Below are 17,314 nucleotides of genomic sequence, written 5' to 3' on the forward strand. Positions count from 1 at the left end.
CATTACTGTTTACTCACTGCCCAGACCTGCCTGTTTTCTTTCCTCTGGGTCAGTACAGTCCAAGAACATTTACTGATGCCTGCATTGGGCCAAGCCGCACGATGAGCCCTGGGCCCTAGAGGTGAGTCAGCCATGGCGCCTGTCCATGGGAATCCTATTTTCCTAATCCCTGCTGCTAGCACGGTCTGCACAGGTGTTTTGCAGTACTTAAGAGTCCCAGAATGGGTGTGTAGGCGATCTGAGCAGGGCAACACATGTGGTTTCCCACAGCTTTAGCCAAAGCATGACCAGTGTGAGGGCCTACTAGCAGGGTGGTGTGCTGACGCTCAGAGTGGTCACCAAGCATAGCAGGAAGACAGGTCCACAGGGCGTACTAAAAGTCCCACGCTACTCCTTCACGTCCAAAAGCGGACAGTGAGGCTTGCTTTCCAGATGCTTAGGCCAAGGAGCGCAAGGCCCACCTCTTCCTTGGCACCGGAATACCACACCGGGTTTCAATCTAGCAGCGCCTCTACGCCCCGCTCCCATCAACCCTGGGATGGTCTCGGACCTGTGCTGTGGTCAGGGTGGGAGTGCCGGGCCGCTCCCTGCGCTTTGGGCCGGGCTTCAGCCCACGTGCACCAGCAGCAGCGGCGGTGACAGCCGGCCCTACGGGGGGCGGGGCGGGGCAAGTGCGGGGGTGGACTCCGCGCCGCACTGCCATTGGCCGTGCGTCTCGGGAAGCGGGCGGGGACTTGCCCCCGGATGCCCTGTCATTGGCCGATTCGCCAATAGGGGCGTTTCCCACTCCAGTTCGCCGCACAGCGCAGAACTGCAGGCGCCGGGCCGGCTAAGCCTGCGCGGGGCCGCCTCGCTTGCTCTGGGCTCCGCAAGCGGCGGGCGACTCCCGGTTGCTGCTCTCACAGCCCGAGGCGGAAGCCGGCACTGATCCGAGGCCCCGGCAGCTAGGGAATTTTAGGTAAGGTGGGGACGGCGTGAGCTCTGGGGAGGGCTCGGGCGGGTGGGGACCGTGCCAGCCGCGGCTGGACTCTGCGCCCTATCCCGCGCTGGGAAGGATCAGGTGCGGCTGCGGCATCCCGACCTCAAACCCACCCCGCGTGGCGCGCAGCGAGCAGGTGGCGCTGCCGGTGGAGCCCTAGGCAGCCCAGGCAGGTCTCAACCAATTAAAACGTAGTAAAGAGCCTCCCACTGGTACCCCGAGCTACCTCTTACTCCGCCCTCCAACACCCAGACCTTGCAATTCTAACCCTAGAAATTCCCAAACGTCAGCGTGGAGTGGGCTACACGTGCCAGCTGTGTCGCCTATCATCGGGCAGAAGACCGTTCCCAAACTTTGCTTCCCAGGATTCGGGCTCGGCTCCTTTCACCGGCTGCCTTTTTTTTTTTTTTTTGCCTCTCCCCTTGTTCCCTTCCCTCTTTGGTAACAGGAAGTTAAGTTGGGCCAATGTTAGTGGCCTGGCCGGCTGCGGGCTGGGACCCAAGCTGAGTCCGGGGCCGCGCCACTGTCCTCTCCGTCGCGCGCGCCCAGCAGCCCGCGCTCACCCCAGGCCCGGGGCGTCCGTGACGCCCACCCTGTCGTTGTCTGGCTGACCCTGCTGCGGGGCTGGAGCAGGTGGGGTTAACTTCATCCCCGGCCAGCCTCACCGGCGGAGCTGGGAAGGGCTTTTACTGGATGGGGAAGAGGCGTGTTGAAACCAGAGTAAACGTGTGTCTCCTTCCACATTGTTTATTCTGGGGCCTGTGTTCTTAAAGCGGAAAGAGCTTTCATTTGTAAGCTCTAGGGTCCACGGAGCTTGCAGCGGTGTGTTGGCGCTGTCGCTGCCACTCCGATCTGCCCATTACAGTCTTCTGCGGTTAGGGTGAAGGATGAAGTCACTAACCAGCCCCTTGTGGGCATGTCCCATGGGAAAAAAAAGCCAGTGGCCAGCTGGCTCTTCACGTTTGTGTGCCTGGGTTCTCTGGCACCTGTGCCCTTTCTGTGCCAGGGGCAGTGGCTCAACAGGCGGGCCTGGAGTGCCCAAGACAGCCCCCAAAGATGTCCTGGAAACTTTAATTGTAGTAAGAACTACCCTTCAAGCAGAGAGGTGGGTTTTCTGTTCACAGTGCAAATTTTGCAGTTGACTTCATGGTTAACGCTCTAAAAAGTGAAATGGGGAAAGAGAAAATGTCTGAGCCAAACCTTGGGTCTGTAGGTGCTAAGGTCTGTCCCATTGCCCTTCCTGTTGCCCAATGGCTGTGGGAAGTCGTGGTCTGTGCATGGGTCTGCACCACTCTAGGCTGACTGGAGCTTCCTGGCCTCTGAAAGATTCTGTCCACCAGGATTTCAGGAGATGCTTTGACAAAGCACTTAAACCGACCTGGTCAGCTCAGGTGGTTCAATCTGCAAGTCTGTTACTCATCCTGACCTTCAGTCAGAGGAGACAGATAATGTCAGCCATGATATAATGGGGGAGGGATTGACTGCTGATATTTGGATGCTATTTTGACTTCGTCTCACCTCTGAGAGTTGGCTTTTTCAATCGTCTAGAAGAACTGTCTTGTTGAAATAACCTTGATCTTAGAACCAATTCTAGTTTAAAAAAATTTCTCTCTTTTTTTTTTTTTTGAAAGGGGAGGTGGACATTGGGGTATGCTAGTTGTGGTTGTGGGGTGATTGAAATCCACAGTTTAAATATACCTTTATAAAAGTATGACATCACTTTTATCCCTGCTCTCTTCTTTCTTCAGGCCCAGGGCTTTGATATTCTGCTCATTCCTTCTTCTAAAAGAAAATCCAAGATTTAGCTTGATACCAATTGATTACACTTTAGTATAAATTAACTTAAGGGCTGTGGCTAGTTGTAGATGTGGAAGCCCATTTTTAGGAGCTGCAAGAAGCAGCCAGCTAATCCCCATTCCTTTTCTGCCTATGATTGGGGTGTGTCTCTATTCTTTCCACCCAGCTCCATGCACCCATCTGGTTTTGCCTTCCAGCCATGGGCCTTCCCCTTCACTCCCCACTGCTGAAGAGCAGAGGTTCTGTCGTCTTAGTATAGAGTTGGCTCTGGCTGGAGGGGGCTTGTGGTATAGGCACAAGAAGGTTTGGGCTGAACATTGCTAATCTTAGAAGTCCATGGAGAGCTAACAGTCTGTGTTCTTCAGAGAGCTAGGGAAGAGAATACTGTTCACTAGACAGGGATTTTTCATTCTTTAGATCCTTATAGCCCCATGCTAGCCCTCTGAAGAAGTAACTGCAGCTATCCCCATTTTACAGATGAGAAAACTGAGTCTCAGAAAGATTACAATTTAGGCCAGGCGCCAGTGGCTCATGCCTGTAATCCTAGCTACTCAGGAGGCAAAGATCAAGAGGATCGCCAGCCTGAGGCAAATAGTTCGTGAAACCCTATCTCAAAAAACCCTGCACAAAAAAAGGCTCGTGGAGTGGCTCAAGGTGTAGGGCCTGAGTTCAAACCCTAGTACCGCAAAAAAAAAAAAAAAAATTACAACTTGTCCCCATCAAACAGTTAGTGAGATGAGTTAAAATTGCAACCTCTGTTGGGGGAGGGGCAGATTAAATGCTATAGGAGGCAGGAAAACCTTGTGATTGTCTTCTGAACTCCAGCTCTCCTCTGCTACAGTCATTATTCCCACCTTACATTCTAATTACGTGTGGACATGTCTTCTCACCCCACTATGAAGTAGCATTTAAAACACTCACAAACTTTTATACCAGTCTCCGATAGGATATCTTTCATAATAGATTGCAGTCCTGAATTTAAAAATATTTTGTAGGAAGCTGAAGTAGGAGAATGGAGAATTCAGAGCCATCCTGGGTTACACACAAGACCTGATCTCAAAAAGAAAAATAATTATTATGAATATTTTCAAACACACAGAAATAGAATTGTACAATGAACCTCATATACTTGTTCACCCGGTGCCATCAGCCTCAAGATTATACTACTGTCATGTCTCTCTCTCCTATCCTATCCCTGAGTTCTTCCTGAAGTGTCTTTAAGCAGTTCTCTGATGTCACGTCATTTTGTCCCTGGGCAACCCAGTATACATCTCTTTTAAAACAAACATCCTCTTGTAAAACCATATGTCACGATTGCACACAATAGCATCAGCCATAGTCCTTTGGTATCACCTGTCCCTATTCAGATACGCGTGGCGGTCAGAAGTGACCTTTAGAGGTAGTTTCTTGGAGTCAGGATGCAGTGTGTGTGCTGCATTTGGCCATCGGTCCTTTTGTGCCTGTTTTAATCTGAGAAGCTTCCCTCCTCTTCATTACCAAGTAAGTGCTTGTTTCCCCTTGGGACTGAAGTCTGCTCTGTGCCATCCCGGATCCACACTGCCAAGCCCTGGGAGTGGGATGAGGCAGAAAGTCAGTGAGCATTGTCCAGCTGTATTGCAGCCACTGAAGTAATGTGTTTTCAGTGAGTGAACCCTGTCATGGGTCTGTGTAACTACTGTGCTGTATTTGGATAAGAGGTTTACAAAAAAGATGATTTGCTCACGTGCGAACGTTTCCACAGCAAGCGTTGGATCTGTAAACATCCTGAAATAATAGAACCATTTGCTGTGCTCACCCTTGTGGCTCTGGTTTGTGGTGAGGAGCCCAGACAGCCACATTTGTGCCCTGATCAGCAGCTGGCCTCCGCAGATCACTTGGGGGCTGACGGGTTGAAGTCACTCTGTCCAGGGTTTGGGTTCCGCCACAGTCAGGAGCACGCTATGACCTAGATTCTTGGCGCTGGGCTTGTTGGAAAACACCAAACATCTCTTCCTTCCCTCTCTGAGCAGGGCTTCTTCCTTTGTGCCTTCCTTCTCTAGCCTGAGCCCTTCCCCAAATCACTGCTTGCTTGCACCTGGGGCAGGTGGTGACAGAAAATGATCATGCATAGCCTTTACATGTCTTGTTTGCATTTGTTGTGTAGAGATAATATCAGTGGCACTTTGTGGGCAACCTGGTGAAGGAGACCATGTGCTCAGGAAGGAAAGGGAAGATGTACCTATTCTTTTTGATGGTGTGTGACAGACGGACATCTTTTGTCCAGTCTCCTCCTAGGCACTGGCACTTTGACAGATGTCTTCTTAACCCCCAGGGCACCCAGTCAAGTCCCCTCCCTAAATAGGCCTCAAGATGAAGAACTGAAGTTTGGTTTTGTTGGCTTTAAAAAAAAATAGTGCTGGGGATTGAACCTGGGACTTCCTGCATGTGAAAGCACTCTATTATTGAGCTATCTTCCCAGCTTGGTTTTATTTTTTTAAAACCCTAGGAAGAACTATAACAAAAATTTTGATCGTTCTCTGAATAGCAGCACTAGAGTTGATTTTTTTTCCTTTCTTGTTAATTTTTTAGTTTTTTTTTCCAAAATTTTTATAGTAAAAATATTTTTATAATGGAAAAAGCAAATATTTATTTTCTCTTAAAAAAGAGGACTCTACCTGACTTGGAGTGGATAGACAAAATTATACATATATTTGGCACTACTCTATGTTTGGATAAAGCCACAGAGCTACTGGGGTTTTGATATTTACTTGGACTATTACTTTACCCAACATCCCCAGTTTTGCTAGAAGGTAAACTGGGGCTTTGAGGGATGACAAAATGGCATAGTGTGTTAATGCAAAGCTGACAAGGCCAAGTTCTAGGCTCCACTGACCTGTTTTGTCCTCTGGAAAACACCTTCTTGCCTTCATTTTGGGGTGCCCTGGCCTCCCCTTCACCACCAGCTTCTCTTTTCCTCCCGGAACCCATCCCAAAGGTAGAAAATATGGCTGCTCGAGACAGATAAGAGGCTCCTTCTAAAGCATTGATCATGTGTTCTCAGAGGTTCAGAGCTGCTGGGAGTGATAGGTTTTGCAGGCCCTCTTGTCACAAACAAACATTCACTACAAGACTGGGTCCACCATGAGGCTGCTTCCTTCTCTGTCAGCTGGCAAGGTCTATTCATCTCTTACACCAAGTACAGAGCTTTTTGTTTTGCTTTGCTTTGTTTTGTGGTGTTGGGGATTGAACCCAGGGCCTCATGCATGCCAGGCAAGCACTCTACTAATGAGATATAGTCCCAGCCCTAAATTAGATTTCTTTCTTTCTTTTTCTTTTTTTTTTCTTTTGGTGGCACTGGGGTTTGAATCCAGGGTCTTGCCCTTACTAGGCAGGCACCACTCCACCACTTGAGACACACCTCCTGCCCTAAGTACAGAGCATTTTGCAAGGCCAGGTATGGTATGGTTTCTTAAATGGAATTGCTTTGTATCATTCACAACTGCTACAGTTCATCATGGGAAAATCTGTCCTGTCTCAGTGGAGTCTGGCAGGGAGCTGTGTGGATGTGGATAGTGTTGTGTTTTTTAGGATTAATGTTTTTAATGTGTTCTTTATTTGAACTAATGTTTCTCTCCCCTGAGAGCCAGAGTAATTTCCCGGCTTTCCTTTTCCCCACCCTAAATCTCCACCTCTAGCAGCTGTCAGATAGCTTGTGGCCCCTGCATTCCTCCCATGGCTGCTCAGATTTCTTTTGGGGAATACAGAGGGAAGGGTAGGCACGAGAACAAGAATAGTGTTTCCCACTGCTTTGCGGCTTTGGTTTTTCTCCTTCCCTGGGATGTCCAGTGCTGATGTCCTTTCAGCTGGCAGCAAGAAGTTGGACAGGGGCCACTGGTCCCTGAGTGACTGCAATACCAGGCTTGTGGACGTTTGCAGCCCCGAGAAGCTCAGCACATGCCAGAGACAGGAACAGGAGTCTAGGAACACCTTGCTCTGGCCTCGCCACTGTAGTGTCAGTGCACTGAGGTACAGAGATGACTTTTGCTCTCAGGACTGAATGCTGGTCTTGGCCACTTATCTGAGTACTCATTGTGTCTGTTGTCATTTGTTCTGGGAGCCAGAAGAATGAAGAGTAGAGAAGGATGAAGAAGCACCTGGAGAAGTCATATGGACCTTTTGGTCACTAAGGAGAGCTGTTCCCTGGAGCAGAGTAGGCCCAGGGTCTATGGGGGGCCTGGCTGCTGATGCCTCTGTTGGACCCTTGCTCATCTCAAGGGAGCAGAATGGGTGGTTGGGGTGTTGTACACAGGGTTTGTGGCAACTGTGAAGTTAGGACGCTGAGCAATTTGGGTCAGGACAGCAGGGCCTTGCAAACATTGATGCAAGAGTGGTAAAGACAGGAGCTCCCTGCTTGAAGGAAGGAGATGTATGACAGCCACATGAGAGGGCAAGCAGAGTGGAGGAACAATCAGAGAATCAGGAAGGCCTCTTTCCAGTATCCCCAGTTAGGGGGAGTGTCTATCTCTTTCCTCAAGGAATGTCAGGAGGGGCTTGTGCAGCTGGGGCCAAGGGGACTGTGGACCCATGCTGGAAGCGCTGGCCATCCACCTGCCTAGAGTGGCAGTATACTACTGTTGTGAGGCAAGGAGGGGGCATTGAGTGAAATCTCAGGCTGCTTCTGGATTCCAGGTTTTCCTCAGCTAGGAGTACCAGGAGTTCGTGTTTGGTCTGGGTCTCCATCTCCAGCTTGGGTATGTCTGTTGTTACCTGTCTGATAGGTTGGGGTGCTCTTAAAGCTGCTTAATCTCCCCATCCCATGTGCATGGATACATGCTACTCACCCTCCACTATCACTGTATATAGATGCATGGCAAAATATTGACTGGGGAATTCAATGAGAATTGAGTCTCCCTGCCCTATTCTCCAGTCCCCAATTCCCTTTCACTGAAAGCTGCTGATCCCAGTCTCCTATGGATCCTTGAAGACATGCCTTGTGGCATATCCTGTGCCTGCTTCACTCTCTGCTTTTCCTTAGGCCTGCTGGGAATTGACCGAGATACGAAGAAACAGTGTCTACAGGGCTGCAGCCATTCAGCAATGATTTGAATTAGCCAAAACCTAATGACTCGTTCTTCTACCCTACTTTGTCACCTCTCCCCTTTAGCAGCACCCTTAAGTCTGGGGGTTCAGAGAAACTGGGCACTGAGAATAAACCTCTGGGGCATGGTCTTGATGTAGGTAATTTGGACAAAACAAACAAACATGTGCTGAGACAGAATCCTAGCCGTGTGATGACCTAGGGTAAGATAATGAACCCTAATATTTAGCCTATAAAAGAGGTAATTACATCTATGTCAAGGGACATACTTGCGAAGAACCTTGCATAGGTATACATTAAGAAATGTCAGTTTTTTCTACCTTGTTGGGACGAGGTCTTGCCATGTAGCCCAGACTGGCTTCAAGCTTGAATCCTCCAACCTCCAGAGTGCTGGTGTACGCCACCATGTCCACAGTTTTTCCACTTTTAACTGGTTGCCCATTTCCCTAATGAGTGGCTCTGGCATGGACTCTTCTAGGTGGCTTCCTGGAAGTCCTGCAGGTGGGTCCTGGGCTTTTAACCAGTTCTCTGTTTTCTACCAAACTAAGCTCTCCTGGCCAGTTTCTTCTGTATGTCGGGGAGCCTACCTCCCCAGGCTCTCAACACCACCTCCTTTTCTGCCTTCCCCCCTGTGGCTCCCTCCACACTGTTATGGGCTCTGGGTCTCCCTCCTCCCCCTGGTGAGCAGCATGCTGCCTAGAGAGGGCTTCTCTGTTTATGGCTGCGCTCTGAGGTGTTTATGTTGTATCTCTTCGAAGCTCTGGTACATGTCTGTTTATTACTGAAACTTCATTGTCATCTTCAGCATGAGAAAAGAGAGAGGCTATTTTTAAAGATCTCTAAGTGGCAGCACAATATTGCCTCCTAGTTTAATTCTTCCTCTCTCTCTAGCTGTACCCATTATGAAACCGTTCAGATCCAGGCTGAGAGACCTTATATGTCCCGATTTTAGAGCAGCACTTAAATATAGCAGACAGTTGTAATCTCTTAAAACGGTAGGCCAGAGGAGCAAAGGCAACCAACCTTTTTCTTTTTCTTTTTTTTTTTTTTTCTGAGCTCAGACAGATTGCTGAATGAGAGAAGCATTTCTGTGTCCATAGCAACCATGGCCCTCCTCACTCCTGCCCTTTCCTTCCACCTGCAGGATTGAGCCTGCCCTCATATGCTGCCTGTGGATTGACTGGGAGGCCTGGAGTTTACCCTTCCCTTTGGACTCAGGTGGGGCTTGAGGTGAGGAGAGAGGAGAACTAGGGTGATTTCAAATGGGGAGGAGGAGGTGAGTCCATGATTACAGAAACTTGTGTGTTAGCTTGGAAGGGCCATTTAAGACCAGGTGGTTCTCACCCCTGCCTCTGTGTTTATCCACGGAGAAACCGAGGCTGAGGAGCTTCTTGGCTTTGAGCACAGACCAGAGAGATGTGTTCCTTGCTCAAGGTCAAAGTGAAGTCTTTCTTTGCAGTCAAACTTCTTTTTTTTCTTTTTTTGAGACAAAGTCTCACTGTGCAGTCAGGGCTAGCCTCAGCCTCCCAAGTACTGGGGGCCTGCCTTTAGCTTCTTAACTAAGGACAGAGTCTGCCTGTCTCTAGCATATATATTGTAGCAATGGTCAGCCTTGGACTTGAGACAGTTACTTGTGAAAACACCCCCCAGAATCTTGGGGCTTGAAATTTCTATCTTTGTTTTCAGCCCTGGTCTGCAGAGGACCTTTGATAAAAACACCTTATGTGACTGGGAGGGACACTGTGCTGGTAGAGATTCCTTTATCTCCAGTTAGCTATCAGCTGAACCTTGAGAATGAGTCAGCTGGGAGTGAGAAGGAGGAAGGAGTGCAGAAAGGATTGTAAATAGGGTGCTGAGAGAACACTGAGAGCCCTAGGCTCAGGCTTGTTAGCACACAGTGCTCAGCTGTTGTACTGGGGGCCTTCTGCAGCCTGGAGGGAGGTGCATCTGACCAGTTCCCTGCTGCTTGCACACTAATATTGGGAATGGAATGGACACAGTGGGGCCAGCCAGGGTTCTTCTGGAAGGAGGTGGTACTTATTGGTTGAGAGGGGTCATGGAAGATGGGTAGAATTTCCACAGAAAGAACAGAAGCAAGAGTGCACAGGGATGTAGGAAAGTGTGTTCAGGTTGGACACGGGGGAGAAGGTATGTTACCTAGGGACACTGAGGCTGGAATTATCCAGACTCTGAAGCATTGTGGGCTCTGAATGCTGGAGGCCAAAGGACTGTGGACAAGCCCAGCAGGCAGAGGGAAGGCATTAGAGAAGGATGGTGGGAGCGAATCTGTCAGGCAGACAGGCTTGTGTTGGATAAGAGTTGGAGGCTTGTGCTGCCCCCCAGGCACTAGAGGTGCACATTGACCAGAAGGGGAACAGATAGGAGGCAGTTAAGGCTGGCTCCTTAACTGCCTCCTTTGTGGAGGAAGTTGGTGCGCACAATCCTGTCTTTCAGTCTATAAGGAGGGCAGCCCATTTTGAAACTCATACCCCAGCTAGGGTCTCAGAATAGGGGCCTTTTTGAAGTTTGTCCTGCCTCTTGTGCCTGCTTGTGCTCTGGTGGCTGTGTACTCTGTAGAAAGTGTAACTGTTCCTCCTTTACTGGTCAGTCCCCTCCTCCAGGCCAGTTTGATGGGAAAGATGTATAATGGAGAGTGCTGACCCATCTTGGGGTGGAGCCCATAGGTCAGGAACAGGAGATCCCTGCCTGCCTGTGGCAAGGTAGCAAAGCTGGGGTGGGCAGGAGCTAAAAGACCCCTCCCCTAAAGGAAGAACTGTATAAGGATCGTTTGTATAGAAGCCAGGTGCTCAAAGAGCAGACATTTAGCAGGGTTCTGGCACCTGTCTCTGCCATCTACATCACAATAAATTGTTCCTGCAAGCAGCAAGTAGAATGAGTGATTGATGGCTGGGGTGTGGCACTGAAGCTGTCCTTTTTTCTTTTTTTAACTAGCATCAGTTGGTCCTTTCTTGATTGATTAATTGATCACTCTGCATTCATTCTGCCAACTGAGACTTGCAGACACTCTATTGGAGGCAAGTTGTCATCTCGGGTCTTCAGTTTGTTTCTTTGCTGTAAAATGGGAGAGAGATTACTTACCTCACAGGGCACTCATAGGGTCAGGGGGCAGTAGGTATAGCATATCCGTGGATGTCTGGCACATTGTGGGCACACAGGTGGCCCCTTCCTTCTGGCCCGTTCTTGAATTGGCCCATGTGGAGCACAGGTGTGGGCAGGGCTCCTCTTTGCTTTAGGCCTCTAATTGGTACTATCTTCTGCACAGCTTTTCCCCATAACCAGTGGCGTTTTGAGAGTCTCAGAGCACCTGCATATGCAGTGAAGCAACACAGAACACTGTCTCTTCATGGGGGGCAGGGCTACTCACGGACTTGGAACTGCACAGCTGGGAGAGCCTTAACCCCACTGGGTGTTTGATTTCTCCACCATGGTGGTCCAACTGGGAGTTTGCTCACTGGAAATGACCTGTCCCATCTTTTTGTTTTTTTTCCAGCACTGGAATTTGAACTCAAAACTTCACTCTCTACCTCTTGAGCCAAGCCTCTAGCCATTTTTGCTCTGATTATTTCGGAGATAGAGCCTTGCTGTTTGCCCAGGCCAGCCTGAACCAGGACCTGCATATTTTACACTTCCCACCATTGCTGGGGTGCTAGGCACCCACCACCATGCCCAAGTTTTTTTTTTTTTGAGTTGGGGGGTGGGGAGGTGGGGGGGGGTCTCTTGAACTTTTTTCACAGAGATTGACCTGGAATTTTGATCCTCCTGATCTCAGTCTACCATGTGGCTTGATATGACAGGCATGTGCCACTGTGCTCAGCCTTGGTTGAGATAGGGTCTTGCTAACTTTCCTCCCACCCTTCACTCCCTGCTGGATTCTAGTCACAATCCTCCTGATCTTATCCAGCCAAGTAGCTAGGATTACAGGCGTGAGCCACTGATGCCCAGGTGACCTGTCAATCTTTGACAGTTCCTCCTGATGGCTCACAATAGCTTCTGGCATTTCATCCTGGTTCTTCCAGGAGGTCATCGAGAACAAATCTAGTGTCTTTACTACGTGATGGTTCTTAAGATATATTTTTGTAAAAGTCAAATTTAGGGCCTGGCTCGGTGGCTCATGTCTGTAATCCCAGGTACTTGCTACTCAGGTGGCAGAGATCAGGAGGATGGCAGCTTGAGGTCAGCTGGATCAAAAAGTTAGCAGGACCCCATCTCAACAAACAAGCTGGGTGTAGTAGTTCACACCTGTGAATCCCAGCAACACAGGAGGTTTGGACAGGAGGATTACAAGCAGGCCCTGAGTTCCAACTCCAGTGCTGCCAAATGTTTTTTTTTTTTTAAATCAAATCTATGACATCATAGATTTATGTACCATCAAAAAAAGAGAAAGTACTGCCAATTCAGCTGGGCCACAGTGTTTACTAACACTTTATTTTATACTTACCAAATTTTTTTTAAGTCTTAGACATGTTTTTATTTCATGCATATGTGAAATAAGAAGAAAATGACATTGACTACAACACTTTAAAAACTTCTTCACTGTCAGAACCCAACTCTGGTGAATCGTGTTTTGACTCTCCGTTGACTTGGCACCCGAGTTCATGTCTCTGATGGTGTTACTGTCTTCTGGTCAGGAGGTGAGGTCGGTCTTCATCTCTGTTGTCGTTGGGATTTTTTTTTTTCCTGGAAGTTTTGATTGATGTTGTTCTCTGGATTTTACCAGAAGGTGTCAGTGAGGGCTTGTGTCATCCAGGACTCAAATGGTCCTTAAATGTCATGACTCTGGGTGTCCAGGGACGTCACCAGGAATAGCAGTTTAATTCCCATGTGTGAGGCAGGGACAGCTGTGCTATGAGATGCTAGGGATTCTAAGAGCTACTCTCTCTCAGCTATTTTATCCTTGAAATCACTGGGGTAAAAGGCGTCTTCTAATCAGGGAGATGTGGTCTTCAAAGAGAGCCCTGCAGCTCACACCCGGAATCGTCTTAGAGATGAGCAGCTCAGGCCCTGGTTCTGGTCTTTTTATCTTCCCTGTGCTCCTGAGTACACTCCAGTGTATCCATATCTTTTTATCCAGGGAAGGCAGTGCCCACAATTAGATATTATGGTCATGGTGAGACCACTGCAGGGGAAGGGTGCTCTCTCCTCCCTGGTTCAGGACAAGGTACTCCTCTCCATCAGCCCAAGGTTGTGCCCCCTTTCTGGCAGCTCCACCACACCTCTGACTCATAGATATCACTGTTCATCAGGTCTTTTTAGCATGATGTGCTATTGCCAAGCTGCCTTTCCCCTGCTAAGGTTTGTGTGGCTTTAGGATTCAAACACACTCTTCTCACCTGATTCAGAACAATCATTTTTACTTAATTATGACTTTTTTTTTCTTGAGATAGGGTTTTGCTATGTGGCCCAGGCTGCCTTGAACTCAAGCTCCTCCTGCCTCCTGAGTGCCTAGATACAGGTGTGGGGCACCACATTAAATTTCCACCTATTAAATTTAGCATAGCCTGACCGGCTGAGCTCAGGAGTCTATTTAGTGTGTGTGCCACAGCCTTACATGGTCACCGACAAACCCTGGTACACTGCTGGAGCCATCCCTTCAGGGGACATCAGACCTTGGGAGTGATTCCAGCTGCCTCTTGCCTTTTCTTCCTCCCTCCTCCTTCTTTTCTATCCTATCAAAAGATGCCGTCTGGGAGCCAGATATGCCCCATTTATTATAGTTCTCTATCTGCCATCAAGCATCCCCCCCACAGAATTACATGAACCCGCCTTCATGTCACATGTTGTAAGTTCCCATGGGCTTCAGGACAGCTATCAGGTCTTCCCAGTTGCACCGCAGAGACAAATTGCACTAGGTCGCTTAGCTTCTATTCTGCAAATATTTTTAGTGCTCTGGGACACAGCTTTTTTGACCCAGAGGACTTGAAGGCTTAGAAGCATCTGAACATTCTTTAAAAATAAGACTAAAACCCAGCTCCTCTCCCTTCTTGAGTGTCCACTGTCCTCTCAGCATTGATGCTTAGCTCTCCCTGCTCCTTTCCCTCCCCGCTTCTGTTCAGTTAGCGACTGGAATTACACTGCAGATACTCTGAGTCATTTACTTCCTCAATGAGGTCCAGAGCCCTGCTCTTCTCCCAGCCTTTGGAAATCTGTTTTCTTAGAGTCCAGCACCAGCTTCCCCTTTTCAGACTCACACATGCCACAGGAAGTGGTTGTTTTTCCTTCACAGTTCCTGTGTCCTGGTCACTAGCCCATTTCGCTATTGCCGTGGGAATTAGGGAATTAGGTTAGTCCCTGTGTCTGTGGATGCTTCCTCTCTCTTCTGGGATGAAATTCTCAACCACTGGGGTGGACCTGCCCCCCCGCAACACCCATCAGCCCCTCTGGTCCCTGGTTCCATGCCAGCAGTAGACCCACGGGCTTCCACTCCACTCCACTGTGGTCTCATGCCTCAGTCCTTGTCACCCATGCATGATTGGGTGAGCTTTTTGCAGGATGTGCATCTCTTTTGCTGAGAAGAACTACTCTAGCTCCCTTTCCCAGTCCAAGTTCATCCTTTAAAAATCAAAGTGGCCACAGAGAAGTGTGTGTGGTCTGCTATCAGTTCCGTAAGGAAAAGGATAGTATTTCTGCTTGCACTTATATTCGGAACATTGTCAGGAGGGAGATAGGCAATTAAGAATGCTTCACCTGTTGAGTGTGGGCAGGGAAACTTCTGTGGGCTTCTGGATTTGGGAATTCAGTGACTATACTTCCTATTCAAAATTTTTTAAAGTCACAGATAATCTGGGACTCTTGGCTAGCTCATTAAGAACTGGTGAGGCCAAATGGGAATAGTATGACTCACCTGCCTTAGTCAGGGCTCTGTCACTTCCTATTCACCTGGGCCTTAGCTATGCAGGTGTGCAGTGGCTGGTTCCAGCCTTCTGACCTTGTGGAGAGAGGTAAGGAGTCTGTTCTCCAGAGCCTGGCCACCAGCCCAGCATGTGGAGGATCTGCAGGAAGTGTGCCTCCTCCATCCTGTTTGACTCTCATCTCTCTGAAGTACAGAAGGAGTAGGAGATTTTCCTTTCATTTTTTGTAATTTCACTTTACTGGTACTCAGCAGTGCACCTGAGCTTCCATTGTTTGTTTTTGCTGTGAACCACCTAAAACCCACACCATGGTTTTTCCTTCTGGTGGACTCCTGTGTCTGTGAGAATTTGGAGCACTTGGAACCTCTGGATCTGCCTGGGAGAACTGTGCACTTTCCTTTTCCAGACCTGTGCTGGAAAAGGAAACCATCTGCTCTGCCCTGGACAGGCGATGAGATTAGAACAGGTCCAGCAGCCTTTGAAGATAGGCCTGCAGTGGGGTGTGCAGATAACCACACTCTGATCAGGCTCTAGAGAGAAAATGCAAGGTGTCTGATTCAGGTAGTAGCCTGATTGGGAAGATGGCTTGTTTACACTGGGAAGTTAATTGAGAAGCATGTATTGAGTACCTACTGTGTATCCTACACCCTTTGCTGTGGGGATCAGGCTCAGCCTCTCTTCCCAAAATGCTTACAGTGTTCTTGGGAAAACAAGATGTGGGTAAACAAATGAAGTAGCAGGAGATTTTGGGAACATACCAGCTCAGTCATAGGAGGCAGTCACAAGGAAGTTTATGAGTAATGTCCATATGACTGGAGGAGATGACAGTAGGTGTGGGAGTGTTTTCTGTGGGTTGCAAAAGGCCTGGAAAGCTTCCTGGAGGAGGAGGAGGAGGAGGTGGTGGCGGCAGCATTTGATCTGGATCTTCCAGGGGAAAAGTGCAGATGGATAAGGTGCTGGGGGTGGGGGTGTGGTGGTGGTGGTGGCGTAAGAGTCCCTCTCATGCGCATCACTTACTAGTTGTGCAAGGCCAAGATTGGAGTCTGTTTGTGCCTCAGTTTTGCCAACTGTGAACCATTGTATAGGATTGTCATGAGAATTAAATGAGACTTAAAAACACTGAGAACAGCACCCTGTCATAGCAAGTCCTCAGAAAGGGTTATCGTGCTACTAATTGCTATATTATTGTTATTACTGTCATAATATTACTATAGAAGCCTCCTCTGAGCCAGAATAAAACATCCATCCTTTCTGCAGGATGCCTGCTCTAGCCCATGAACCTGTGCTGCCTTATGATATAGCCATGAGCGCAACTCTCTGGGTCACTAGACAGTGAATAGGCCTCCATTTGTAAGTCTCTGGAGGCCTGGGCTTTGCATAGAAGGTGCTGAAAGAGATTGCCCAAAGAGATGGAGTCCTGGGCTGGCATCATGGCTCAAGCGGTAGAGTGCCTGCTTAGCAAGAGCAAGGCCCTGAGTTCAAACCCCAAAAAAATAAAATGAAGTGAGTTTCTGTTCTGACCACATGCTCTAACCTGAAGACTCCCTCTCGAGGATTGTGGAAAGCATCTGATATTTCTTAGGGCACCAAACTTGTTTGCATTCATATTTCATTTGGTCTTCGCTATCATCCCATGGGTTCCTGATTATCATCCCCATTTATCAGCCCTACAGAGTTCAATAATTTGCCCAAAGACTCACAGGTGAAAGGTGATGATCAGGTGCCCCACCAATTCCCTTGGTGCAGAATGTGGGTTGGCCATACCCCAAAGCATCTCATCCTGTGGCCCCTTTCCTAGAGAGGGTAGAGAGGAGGTCTGTGACCTGCAGACCTGAACACTATTTTGCTTTTTGCCCTGTGTCCCCAGGTTCTGTCAGCTCAGATTTGGGCCTGGCAAATCAACACAATGGTGGCTCTGCTGACCCAATTATTACCATTGCTCATCTCCTCTCCCATTTTCCTTTTCTGTGGTCCCGAGGTCTGGGCTGAGATTCAGTGTTCCGAGATGTATGGTAAGGAGTGGAGAGAGTGGGAACGGCATTGTAGCTTAGGGCATTTGCAGCAGGAGCTGGGCGTGTGTGCCCTGGGGGACACTGCAATTGGAGATGGGGGCAGGAGGGAACCCAGGCTGTATCAGGAGGGGGGACAGGTCTAGATTCAGGGCCCAGGGTGCTGAACCATGTCCAGGGGCAGAGGGTGCTGAGGAATGAAGCAGAGACTTGGGGAGCAGGAGACTTCTTCCCTAAGGAGGCAAATGGAAAATTATCCTGCTAGGGAGGGGAAAACAAGTCCCCCTCAGGGACAGCCTTTCACCTAGACTTCTAAACTCCATAGCCATATCAATTGCCATAGAGACCTTAGGCAGAAGAATCTTCTGTCTCGTTCAGCTAAGCAAGAGGAAATTGAGGAAGTGCCACAATGTCCCTGCAGGTGTAAAAGATACAAAATCCAGTATGACCGAGAGAGACCCTACCTACCACGAGGAGCTCAAATTCTGCAGCCTTATTCTTACCTGTGCCACCTCCCTCCTCTGGCAACCTTGAATGCTGGACTGGAAGTAAAGGAAGCTGCTGGTGTGCACATGTGCACCAT

General features: G+C 48.9%; 1 protein-coding gene and 1 long non-coding RNA gene across 19 annotated transcripts in view; one reads left to right on the forward strand and one right to left on the reverse strand.

The window, feature by feature from the left end:
• Positions 1 to 786: 786 nt before the first annotated feature.
• Mical2 (microtubule associated monooxygenase, calponin and LIM domain containing 2) overlaps positions 787 to 17,314 on the forward strand; it is a 207,554-nt gene continuing 191,026 nt past the window's right edge. For 10 of the 18 annotated variants that reach the window (XM_074041563.1, XM_074041572.1, XM_074041580.1 and 7 more), the window contains exon 1: positions 787 to 958. The gene's annotated coding sequence lies outside the window, so the exon portion shown is untranslated. Of the gene's footprint in view, positions 959 to 8,997; positions 9,084 to 17,314 lie in introns of all 18 variants that reach the window. The other 8 variants (XM_074041547.1, XM_074041599.1, XM_074041554.1 and 5 more) reach the window with 4 other exon arrangements.
• Positions 1,711 to 5,748, reverse strand: LOC109688103 (uncharacterized). The gene is made up of 4 exons (XR_002212553.2): positions 5,649 to 5,748; positions 3,698 to 3,826; positions 2,678 to 2,761; positions 1,711 to 2,137 (listed from the first exon to the last, which is right to left on the reverse strand). It is a non-coding gene; the product is annotated as an uncharacterized lncRNA (long non-coding RNA).

The sequence above is a fragment of the Castor canadensis genome, chromosome 1, assembly GCF_047511655.1.
Source record: "Castor canadensis chromosome 1, mCasCan1.hap1v2, whole genome shotgun sequence".
Classification (NCBI taxonomy): domain Eukaryota; kingdom Metazoa; phylum Chordata; class Mammalia; order Rodentia; family Castoridae; genus Castor; species Castor canadensis.